The 12258-nt window shown below is 49.9% G+C and overlaps 1 protein-coding gene across 2 annotated transcripts in view; it reads left to right on the plus strand.

Moving 5' to 3' along the window:
- The first annotated feature begins 618 nt into the window (after positions 1–618).
- The window catches only part of Hrh1 (histamine receptor H 1), an 83740-nt gene continuing 72100 nt past the window's right edge, over positions 619–12258 (plus strand). Inside the window, exons 1-2 of one of the 2 annotated variants that reach the window (XM_087655893.1) lie at positions 619–690; positions 9807–9927. The gene's annotated coding sequence lies outside the window, so the exon portion shown is untranslated. 2 annotated transcript variants of the gene reach the window in all.

The raw sequence follows: 12258 nt of genomic DNA on the forward strand, positions 1-12258 counted from the left end.
CTAGCTCAGAAAACGAAAACAGTTCCTTAAGTTTCTCCAACACACACACACACACACACACACACACACACACACACACACACACACACACACACACACACACACACACGCCTTCCCCTCTTAGACAGCACAGGTTCCGAAGTGAAATGGTACGGTGAAAGTTGAACTAGGAGAGCTTAGTGCAAGACCCTGAGTTCCAGCTCAGCCTTGCTAGATGAGGACAGGAGAGAAGGAGGCGAGGAGGGCGGAAGGCGAGAGCGCATTCATTCTTCAGGGTCTAGAGAATGTGGCTATGCGGTTCTAAACCTCCGGAGTCTTGGTGATCAGGTCAATCAGTGTCACTTATTTTTTCTGTCCACCTGTGGTTGAATTTGCGAAGTCCTCTGTCGGTTCCTCCTTATCTGAGGCTCTGCGTGCCTTCGGGTGAGAATGCAGTGGCAGTGGCGGAGGGCTGTCGTCTGGCTTCCTACCCGTCCTTGGCCTCTTGCCAAGCTCAGGGCTCCGCCACGGATGCGGGGCGCGGCGGTGGAAGCTGGGCGGGGGAAGGTGCCCTGGGGATGCTGGTAGGCGGGCCCCTCAGCGGCTCCTCCCCCGTGCCCGCCTTCGCGTGCTCCGGCCACCCCCGCGGCCGCCGCCACCGCATCGAGCAGACTGGCCGCCGCCACCAAACTTTCCCCGGAGCTGGCTCGGGTGAGTCGGAGCGCAGCGCGGGCAGGGGGCGGGAACCCGGTGGCGGGCGGCTGGCGAGGATGCGCTCAGGCCCAGCTCTGAGGTCCTCGCCCCCGCAGGGCTGTAGGGACACTCCGCAGGTGGCCGCACGAGGTGGGCGCGCAGGATGCTCTGGCAAAGCCGGCGGCCTGGGCAGGGTAGCGGAGCTGTGGGTGCTGTGCCTGGACGCGCAAACACCTGTGGCTTCCGGGAGCTGGGGCCGGGCGCACCCGTTAGAGTCGGCCTCCTGACTTCTGGGTCAGGGGGCCACCTCAGCGGCTCCCGGAGCTTCCTCGGGGTTTTTGGCTTTGATGCTAACCGTGGACAGAGACCCTGGGTGGAGGTCCTATCTCCTTGCCAAGCTCCGGACATCCGACATCCACTATCTTTCAAATCCTTCTGAACCTCCAGGACCCAGGTATTACTAGTATACCCACTTTTCAGAGGAGGAAACTGAGGCTTGGGAAGGGAAAGTTGTCCCTTAGAGAAGAGCCTTGAACCTGAATTGGATGACTCCAAGCTTCTTAGCTAGGTGGAACCCAAACCAGGTCTCTGGGTATGAGAAGCGTCTGAACCAGTGCTCCCTCTTTTCCTAGCTGGCTGTAACATTTTTCCCCCTGAACCAAAAGGCTGTAGCCAGGGTGTGTTCTGATGATGGAGATCCTTGAAGGCTACCTTTTCCGGGAGAGCGCTAGGGGATACCAAAATTCTGGAATTTACGCTGGGTTGCTCTGAAAGTTAGAATCTTGAACCAGAGCACAACTGTTCTTTACCGAAGCCACCTTTGAGGTGCTCGCTAGCTTGGGAGATGGAGATACAGGGTTGCTCCAGTCAGGGAAGCTGTCCTCCAACAGGGGGCTCCCACCTCCGGACGGAATGGAGCTGAGGGAACTGGAAGTATCCCTCCAGAAGATCCCCGGGCTGAGCGCTTGGAGAATGGATTCCTTATTGGGGGGTGGGGGGAGAGGGAGGGCGGGACCATGAACCCGGGTGAAGTATGTTACTGGAACATGAAGGAGAGAGTAGGCAGAGCTATGACAGGTCGAGTTTGAATGCTGCCCTCTTGGATGCCTGGAGGCCACCAGCAGCCCTTGAAGACAGAGAAAGAGCCCACCCGAGATGGTTTTGGATGGACATAGTTTATACAGCAGCCACGCAAGGCACCACTATTGAGCAATAGGTGGGCACTCACAGAGGTTAAATAGATTGCTTAGAGTTGGCCAGCTGGTCCATGGTGGAGTGGATTGAGTACCAATCTTGCCTGTATCTTAGACTACCAGTGAAGCTCAAGTGGCAGATGGAACCTCGGGTCCTTCTGTGCTGTGGCTGACAGCGGTGGAGATAAACAATAGAGGGGTGCTAGGCAACAGGGTCCACAGCACCCCTGCTTCTGCCTCTAATAGGTCTCTTTGGGTGGGTGGCTGCTAGTGAGTGTCTTCTCTGCAGGAATCCCTGCTCCACCCATGTTGGTACCCTGCTGTGTCTCTGGGCTTGCTGGACCTTCCATCCAGGGCCACCTATCTGTCCCCAAAACATTGCTCCAGGGGAGGGCAGGGTTTGACTGATGCTGTTTTGAAATACGTCAAAAGATCTGCAAAACTAGGAGGTAGCTGGGTATTACCCATCTACAATTTCAGAACCGTGCTGCCTGCCAGTGTCCTAGCACCCCCTCCCCCAGCACTGGGCAGTTCCAGGCCCCAGCCGTGAGCTGAGGATTGTGGGGAGGCATTCCCATGTGAACTTCTCTCCTGCCCACACTCCTCTCTACAGTCAAGGAGCACCTGGCAGAAGCACAATAGTTTTTCCTCAGTACCAAGGCATGGCAGAGAGGTTGAGGGTTCATTTCTGGGTCCACTCACCATGCTGTTTCTTATGTGCCATAACAAGTTTCTACACTTATTTCTGTGTCCCCATGTTTTGATTGGAGATGTTCATGGTTCCTTCGTCCTGGGGGTTGGCGAGAGAATTCACTGTGTTCACGTTGATACGGCACTGCAAAGGTATCCTGTAGTACACCGAAGTCCCATTGTTAGGGCAGCAGTTATCCCTGTGACACTGGCAGACCCAGCTAGGCAAGCCTGTGAGCTCTTGCTGCTTTGGTTTCGTTTTGTGATGCTGGGAACCCAGTTGGGAGCTTTGTTCGTGCTGGACAAACACTTGACCATGGAGCTACATCTCCAGCCCCAAGCCTCCTGGCTTTCTCGGCTGTAAACTGGGGCAGATCTAGCTAGATGCTCTATATGGCAAACGTCTTCTTGCAGTTTCTAATTTTAACAGGTAGCAGACGACTCAGCCAGCCAGACTTGTGCCAGGTCCCAGGGAGCTCCAGACATTGCTGCCATTGTCACCGCTACCCAGACCTGTCTCCTTCCCCTGGCAGGTTCAGCTTTGTGCTCTTGTGTGGTATGGATCTGGGGCAGTCTTCAAACACGTTTTCAAAAAGGAAGTGGTCAGGTTAGAATGCATGTGTGGAGTCTTGGGTTGGAGGCAGAAGTTGTTTCCTGTCTCCTGGATTTGAACTGTGTGGTCATTGCTTGGGTTCTCCAAGGAGAGGCAAGAGTCTTGACAATCATGGGGTTAAAGGGCACATTTGAGGTCTATTGGTTTATTTCACAAGGTCTGTCCACAGCTGTCCCAACAGAGGATACCAGCCGCTGCCTCTGAGAGTGTGCAGCTGGCTGTGGGGATGCTACGCGCCTTCTGAGCAAGGAGAGTGCATTCAGAGTTCTGCAGGCTCTCTCTCCCAGGGAAGCATAGTCAAGGTCGAAACTCATTTCTGTCCCTGAGAACTGAATACCGTGGACTCCAGTATCCGAATCTGTGAAATGGTCAGACATTACCAGTGTCTGTTTCTCAAGATCAGCTCAGATAGACAGGCAAAGAAAAGAGGGTGGGGTGGGGGACAACTGAGTGTATAAATGGCAAAGAATCACATGCAATTGTAAATAATTCTCATTAGCATTCAGGCTGGGCATTAGCTGTAATTGCTCCTGATCCAAGACGCTTTATCTGAAAGCCGTACCTGGCAGAGGATCATTCAAGCCTCAGTCACCCGCTGCCCTCTCTTTCACAGTGATGCAGAGCATTGCTGAGTCTCGGGATGTAATTATAACAAAGCTTCTGTATCTTACTTATAAGTGACTCACTTCTGCCATTAATGGTGGCAGAGGACTCAGCCACACACTCTTAGGGAACAATGCTGCTGATGCTGCTCAGGGCGGGGTGGGGGGCTGGGGTGCCTCGCCTCATTTCTACATTCATCAACCACTTGGTAATTCTCTGATGATCCTGCAGGAGGATCACATGGACTGAAACTAACAGCTCTCATTTGCTTGCATGGCAAAGGACCCTTGCACCTTGTTGCTGCTAGAAGAATGTGTGTTAGCAGCCACTGTATCATTAAGGAGGACGGAGTGGGAGAGGGGGTGAAGGCAACTCCAGGGATAAGTTGAAAGGGTAGCCACTGGCATCTACTGGAGTTGAGTTTGGATGTGGGGGTCTGCCAGTTTGTCTGTGAGGTTTGAACGGGTTCCCAGCTAGAGGATGACTCTCGTAGAGCAGGGACTGTGTCTGTCTTACAAAAGGCACTTATGGATGTGTAATGGAGAACCGAACCTTGGCTTTTCCTTCTGTAGAATGGAGTCAGATAGCACACCTCCTCTAGAGTTCTGTGAGAACTAATTGATGAAATGTTATGATCAGAGTAAAAGACTCAGTGATGCCTTTGGCAACAAAGATACAGACAGGGGAAGGACACTGTTGTCCAGTCTAGGAAATAGAATGTTATTCTCTTACTCACAGTCTACAAAGAAGCAATAGTACAAGTCAGAAGAATGTCCTGTGTTTAGACAACACACTACAAGTGTTTTAGTATCCATTCCCTCCTAACACTGAAGCAGGAATCCCTGTTCTTACTTTACAGGGGAGGAAACTGAGATTCAAAAGGATTGATTGAACAGTGTGGATGCTTGTAGCTATTTCTACAAACAGGATAAATACACACGAGAGTCTAAAAGCAACATGAGAGAGAACCTCAGGTCCTTCTGTACTGTGACTGACAGCGATGGAGATAAACAATAGAGGGGTGCTAGGCAACAGGGCCCACAGCACCCCTGCTTCTGCCTCCAATAGGTCTTTTTGGGTGGGTTGTTGCCATTGAATAACTTCTTACAGGAATCCTTGCTCACCCCATGTAGATACCCTGCTGTGAGTCAGGGCTTTCTAGACCTTCCATCCAAGGCTACCAAGCTTCCCCCAGATCACTGCCCCTGACGGAAGCAGTTTTCTCTGATTTCCAAGTCCTAGGTGTTATTGTCAAGCTCTCTGTTGCCCTCTGGAGGGTGGAATGTGTAGTGTTACTCTTTCATGAACATTGTACCTCTTTTCACCATATTGTTTCTGTAGCCATTTTGTAAAAGCTCTGTAACTATTCTAAGAGAATAAATTCTTAATATAACCCCCCACTGTCTCTCTCCATGTCTGTTTGTCTCTCTGTGTGTCTGTGTATCTGTGTCTGTCTGTCTCTCTCTCCCTCCCTCTTTCCCCTTCTCCCCACACCCCTATTTTAGACAGGGTTTCTCTATGTATCTCTGCCTGTCCTGTAACAACTCACTCTATAGACCAGGCTGGCCTCAACAGCAATCCACCTGCCTCTGCCTCCTGAGTACTGGGATTAAAGGCATATGCCTCCATCAGCCAGACTCTTAATTTTCTCTTGATGGTTCAGTTCATCTTTTGTTAGACATATTCCCAGGTACTTGATAGTTTGTGGCTATTGTATCTGTTCAGTGTTTATATATTTTAAATTAAAGTTCTGTTGGTTTCTTTTTAGGGAAGTGCATATTCATTTTGAAAAATTGATTTTGCAATCAGGAAAAACTGGCTAAACCTCTTACTAATTAAAAAGTGTCTTAGTAGATTCGTTAGAAAGTATGGGGTATACAATGAAAGGAGATACAAGGAGCAACTCCATCCCTTTCTTTCTAATTCTCTTCTTGTTCCTCCTAAGACCTCAGTGTGATGAATTAAAGAGTCCTATGGGCACTGTGCCTTTTGCCAGGCCTGTGTAGGAGCTGTTTTAATTTCCAGATTAAATATAGTTTGACTCTAGGTTTGTGGTGAATCTCTGTCAGGTTGAAGAAGTCCCTTACATTCCCAATGTCCAGTTTTCTTTTCTCCTTAGTCATAAATGGAAGTAGACTTTTTATGGATGCTCTTCCTATATCAACCTGCATGACCATGTGATCCTTTCCCCCACCATTTTAACTTGATAAATGGCCTTGATTTTTGCTTCTTTGGCATAAATCTACCTCCCACCATCCTGCAGCTTCTCTGCAGCTGATCCTTTAGCATAGGATTGTAATGCAAGTTTGTGAGTGAAATTTCTGGTGATTTACATATTCAAGCGTATTTATCAGACTTCGGATGGCTTAACCTTCTTCTGTGATGAAAGCAGTTGCTGACTCAGGGAGCTGTTCTTCCTCGGGTGTTTGCTGGAGGTCACCAGTGGGTGGACACACGAGTGGAGGGTGGGAAAGAAAGCCAGCTCAGCCAAATCCCAGAGGAACTTTCCACCACTGAGAGGCTCTGACTGCCTAGTGCAGACACGGACAGAACGGACAGAGGCTGCCAACCATCCATCCTGAGTGGCAGGGGGTGAGCTGGGCCATACACATTGCATAAGGTGTCTGCCAACCCCAGGACCCCCAGAGGGAGGAGACTCAGCCAGGAGTGAAAGCCATGCTTGTGGGCTGCAGTTGAGTCTCTCCTGAGCTTGCTGCTCCTGCTGTGGGCTGGTGATTCATCATTCCCTTAGGGTGTCCAGAGACTGAGGTACTTGACTTCCTCCCGCATCAATCCTCTTCCGGCTGGTGGCAGGGACTCTCCTCCCAGCGTGCTAGTTTTTTCAGGACCTAATACTTTTGACCTAATACCGTGTCTCCTCCTGACATCATTCCCACCTCCTCCCGTGCTTCTGGGTAGATCTGTCTGAGTTTCTCAGCTAGAATCTTTCTTTGGTCCTCTTTGCTAGACCTGCCAGGCTCCGTACTGATTTGAATCATCTCTCTCTCTCTCTCTCTCTTTTTTTTTTTTTTTTGGTTCTTTTTTTTCGGAGCTGGGGACCGAACCCAGGGCCTTGCGCTTCCTAGGCAAGCGCTCTACCACTGAGCTAAATCCCCAACCCCTGAATCATCTCTCTTAATCATGGTAGCAATGCTATGGGTGGTCACTGCCTGCTTCTTCCAGATGAGGAAAAGCCAGGGTACCAGTTGGTTATCTTCACGGTTTTGTGTTTCACAGTGAAACGTTTTGCTCCTTCCCTCTTTAGTCAGCAGTTCCTTTAAGACTCCCCATGCTGTCTCCAGAGGCTCCCTTCCTCCCTTGTCTCTTCCCTTTCTGGCTTCCTGTATCAGAACTGGATGGCCTTGTGGAGGCACAGCAACAAGTGGAATGCCACGCAGCTGTAGGATCGCCACCAGCATGGGTCACAACTGATACTGGCTGCAGGCTCTTGTCTGGGTGTGGTATTCTGCTTTGTCCCACTGGCTTGAGCAGTCAGCAGAGGCAGGGAACTGAGGTGGCTTCAAAGAGCTTGACCAAGGGACTGTTGCCTCAGGCATCAGGGAGAGGAGGGGCGCGCGCGCGCGCGAGTGTGCGTGTGTGTGTGTGTGTGTGTGTGTGTGTGTTGGGGGGGTTGTCCTACCTGTAAGCCTGGTGGGTGGGAGAAGGGTGAGGTTTTTCAAGTAGAGAGCACAGCACAGAACCTGAACTTGCACCACCTTCAGCAACCCTTAGGGACAAGGTAGAGAAAGAGTCAGGCAAAGAACAGTCATCATACTTTTTCCAGCAATCCTGGTGACCATTGTTGGCTGGTAACGGGCAGATGGGTGGACTAGCAAGAGACCTTCTGAGATCTATGCAGGTACAGAGGAGGTCGGGAGGAGTGGGGACTGAGTCGCAGATTTGAGGGCTATTTGTATAGTGTGTATTTTATAGCTACCAAATGTATTTTATAGCTACCAAATGCCTACCCAGGTGCATTTTATAGCTACCAAATGTATTTTAAGCTACCAGATGCCTGCCTTTCTAGGCAATTTCCATGTCATTTCTTCATTTAGCTGAGCTTCTTTCATTTGCTCACTGGCTTTTCTCCGTTCTTGAAGAGGCTCACTGATCCTCATTAAGGAAATGCCCACCATTGTCCCTTGCTCTGAGCCAATGTGAAAGCACAGAGTCATGGCCGGGCCATACATATGACCTCGTGGCTGTGAATGAGACTTGTCCCCAGGGGGTCTCAGTCACTGTGGCTTTTGCAGTCCCAGGGACCTCTCTCTGGGTTCTCTGGGTAACTTGGCTCCAGCCTCCCTAGAGGGCTGCAGATGGCCCAGCTCTTTCCAGTGTTTCCCAAGGCTCCCTGTATGAATCTAGGGGAAGGATGATCTTGCATTTAAATCAGGCCATTCCTGTTTCTCTCCGAGAACAGGCATATTTGAAACAGGAAGGGCCAGAGACTCTGTCACATGCACAGATTCAGCTGTACAGTGCCACTTGCCAATCCAGCCAGGGTTCAGGGCTGGGGACATAGGGCTCTGTGTTGAGCCCACCACCTTCCAGACTGTGTCCTGGTCAAATGCCCTGGTTTATCTATAACATGATGCCCTCCCTGTGTAGTCAGCTGTGTGACAGTACAGTCTCATGCCATATGATGATACTTTGGGCAAAGATGGACTGAAGGTAGGTTCCTGTCTCCTAAGATTACAATGAGGCAGAACAGACATTGTGATCACAGGAGGTGACAGTTGTATGTGTGTTCTAAGACCTTTCAGTGGGACACATGTGATGGTAGAATGCATACATGTTTATGCCTTATGCTTTAGCAAACATGTTTTAAAAATAAGATAATAATATTGACAATAAAGTCCAGGTATGATGATAGCACATGCCTGTGAGAGCAGCAACTGGGAGGTGGGAGAATCAGGGTTCATGCTCATTTCTGGCTACATAGTGAGCCTGAGGCTAGCCTGGGAGACATGAGGCTTTGCCTCCAAAGCAACACACACACACACACACACACACACACACACACCACACACACACACACACACACCAACCCCCCACACCAACCTACACACACACCAACCTACACACACACACACCAATCTACACACACACACCAACCTACACACATACACACACATACCAACCTACACACACACACACACCAACCTACACACACACACCAACCTACACACACACACCAACCTACACACATACACACACACATACCAACCTACACACACACACCAACCTACACACACACACACCAACCTACACACACACCAACCTACACACACACACACACACACACACACACACCAACCTACACACACACACACCAACCTACACACACACACCAACCTACACACATACACATACACATACACATACCAACCTACACACACACACCAACCTACACACACACACACCAACCTACACACACACCAACCTACACACACACACACACCAACCTACACACATACACACACACACATACCAACCTACACACACACACACCAACCTACACGCACAAGAAAAAAACAACTAATAACCCCCATTAAAACACACACACAAAACCTACACACACACAACAACAAGCCCCCCATACACAAAACAACCAACAACCTCCATTAAGACACATGCACACAAAACCAACAACCTCCACTAAAACACACACACACACACACACATACACACACACAAAACAACCAACAACCTCCATTAAGACACACACACAAAACCAACAACCTCCACTAAAACACACACACACACACACATACACAGAGAGAGAGAGAGAGAGAGAGAGAGAGAGAGAGAGAGAGAACGCTAGCAAAATGATGTGTTAGTTGTTCTTGCAGAAAATCTGTGTTCTATCCCCAGTGCCCACATGGTGGTTCACCCCCACTTGTAACTCCAATTCAATGGGACCTGATGCTAATACCCATGGTCACTGGGCAAAAACATGGTGCACAGACTACATGCATGCACACCCACACATGTAAAATAAATACGTTTTAAATATCATAACCATCTTTACACAGGCTGCATGTACTGTCCCTGATGTCTCTGGCAGTGAGCAGAGCTTCCCCTGAGTTTTACAACCCATAAATCACAGGGTAGTCTCTGCCTGTAGGATCTACCCCACCGTGAGAGCAGCAACAGGTGGGCCAGTTTTCATCTTATATTCATATATTTTGACTGCGTCTTTCTACATCTGGATTCTTTCATTTATTTGTTGGTTTTTTTATGTGTCTTGAAATTTGCCCGTTTGTCTATGCCCTCCCCCTGCCCATGCATGCAGTACTAGAGGAGAGCAGAAGAGGTCATCAGATCCCCTGGGACTGGAGTTGCTGATGGTTCTAAGCTGCCATGTGAGCCCTGGGAATTGAACCCAGGTGCCCTGCAAGAGCAGCCAGTGCTCTTTTTAACTGCTGAGCCATCCCTCCAGCTCCTATTTATGATATTTATTTATTTATTTATTTATTAAAAAACACCACAAGAGTCTCACTCTGTAGCCCGGGATGTTCTTCCTGTGTAGCTCAAGATGGCAACCAGCCTCAGCTTCCCAAGTGCTAGGATTTCAGGTGTGCAGCCATGTTAGCCTAGACATGTCCAGATGCCTGAATACTTACCGGGTGTCACTGCCACCTGTGGCATTTGGAGCATTCACGGGCTGTGCTGACTTGCAGCTGGGGCCAACGGTTCATGCTATACAGCCTAGGTGTGTGGTAGCCTCTGCCAGTCTGGTGTGTTTGTGCGGCAACGGAATGGCACGTGTCTCATAATGAATCGTGTCACATCCTTCTCCCTTGGTGATGCCCGACAGTTTACTGCCAGCATCATTTATGAGTATTAAATGAGTCATGAAGCTTGAGAGAATTAATATTTGAAAAGCATCTACAACAGGGGCATAAGTGTATTAAATGAGCTGATTAAAAAAACAGCCACCTGTAATATCCCCTCCTCCCAACCCAGGAAGTCAGCCATGGTTTGGTTGGGTTGCCGATTTGCAGCAGCATGACCCTGTCCCTGGATGTCAGAGCTGGTGTGGCCCTTTCTGAATGGCATTAGTGTCTTCTGTGGAGAAGCAGCTCATAGACCATAAGCTGCTGGGAGAATGCCATCGGTGCTTTGCCAAGGCTTCCTAGGGGAAGGTTCTAGTAAGGCATGCTAGAGCCTAGGGGGAGGTAGGTTGGGTGGTCATCACTGGGACTTCTGAATCTTATCCTGGACTTGTTTGGCTGCGTGTATGTCTATACGTACTGGTGTGCAAAGAGACCAGACAGAGAGTATCGAATCCCCTAGAACTGAATGGCTATGAACTTATGTATGGGTGCTGGAACTCCTCTGAAAGAGCAGCGAACACTCCTAACCACTGAGGTCATTTCCTCAGGCTCCTGGGCTCCGATCTTTGGCTTCCAACAAAGCATTTTAATCTCTCTGGCTTCAGTTTCCTCATCTGAAAAGGGGACAAAATGGTGATACTCACCTTATAGCATTATTGAGAGCCCTGTGTCCCAGACCCTATAAAGACCCGCACCTTCTCATCTCTGGGTTCCCAGCTGTCTCCTCCTCAGGGAGGACTGCCTTGCTCCATGCCATGGTCTGACCAGTCTCTCTTTGGTTGTCTGCACAGCCCTCAGGAACCTATAGATTGGGAACAGTATTTGCTGGCATCCCTTCACCTGCAGTGACTTTGTTAGCAGCTGGCACTTAGTAGGTGCACAATAAAAACCTATCAAATGCAAGCTTTAAAGGGTAACAGGTAGCTGTGCAGCCCACCACAGTGTCTCTGCTTAATGCAGGGCTGGCACAGGGCCACTCAGACTGTGAAGCTGAATGGCCTAGGAAACCCTGGACAGAGACAAGCACTCTCCACTATTGCTTCAGGAGCTCAATAAATATTTGTCGGTAATTTATTGATTGATTCTTGCAGCACCTGGCACCGGGGCTTGACTGAGGCCTTCCATTAGTAAGCCGGGAACTCGAGAGAGCCGGTGTTTCCTCCTTTGCCTCTCCTGTAGGGGGCTGGGTGAATAGGAGGCTCTGCCCAGCTTCAGCTCTGTCCAACTGAAGGAAGATAAAAGGCAAGGCAGCTGGAGAACAAAATATCACTGTGATTGCCAATCAGTACGGCCAAGAGTCAGAGTGGTTGGAAGGCAGAGCTGGCCGGGTTCCTGCCCAGGTGCAGCAGTGCTGGGCGCTGGTCAGGCAGCCCCTCCTTCCTGAGGAAGAGCCTGGCAACCTATATACTGGCCCCCAGGCTAGCTCTGAGTCTGTTTGCATATTTCCTTTTCGATCCATGTGAGGGTGAGCGTGTGTGTGTGCTTGTGTATCCGGTTGTGTGGAAAGTGAGTGGTAGACATGGCAGGCTCTCTAGGGTAGAGAGGCAATGCCAGTCCGAGGTGTTGGGTGCTGGCTTAATACCTGGTAAGCAGAGGATTGAAGAAACGGGGTCACTGGACTCTGGGGGATCCCATTCCACCGACAGGC

This window comes from Rattus norvegicus, chromosome 4 (genome assembly GCF_021556685.1).
Source record: "Rattus norvegicus strain SHRSP/BbbUtx chromosome 4, alternate assembly SHRSP_T2T, whole genome shotgun sequence".
Taxonomy (NCBI): Eukaryota; Metazoa; Chordata; class Mammalia; order Rodentia; family Muridae; genus Rattus; species Rattus norvegicus.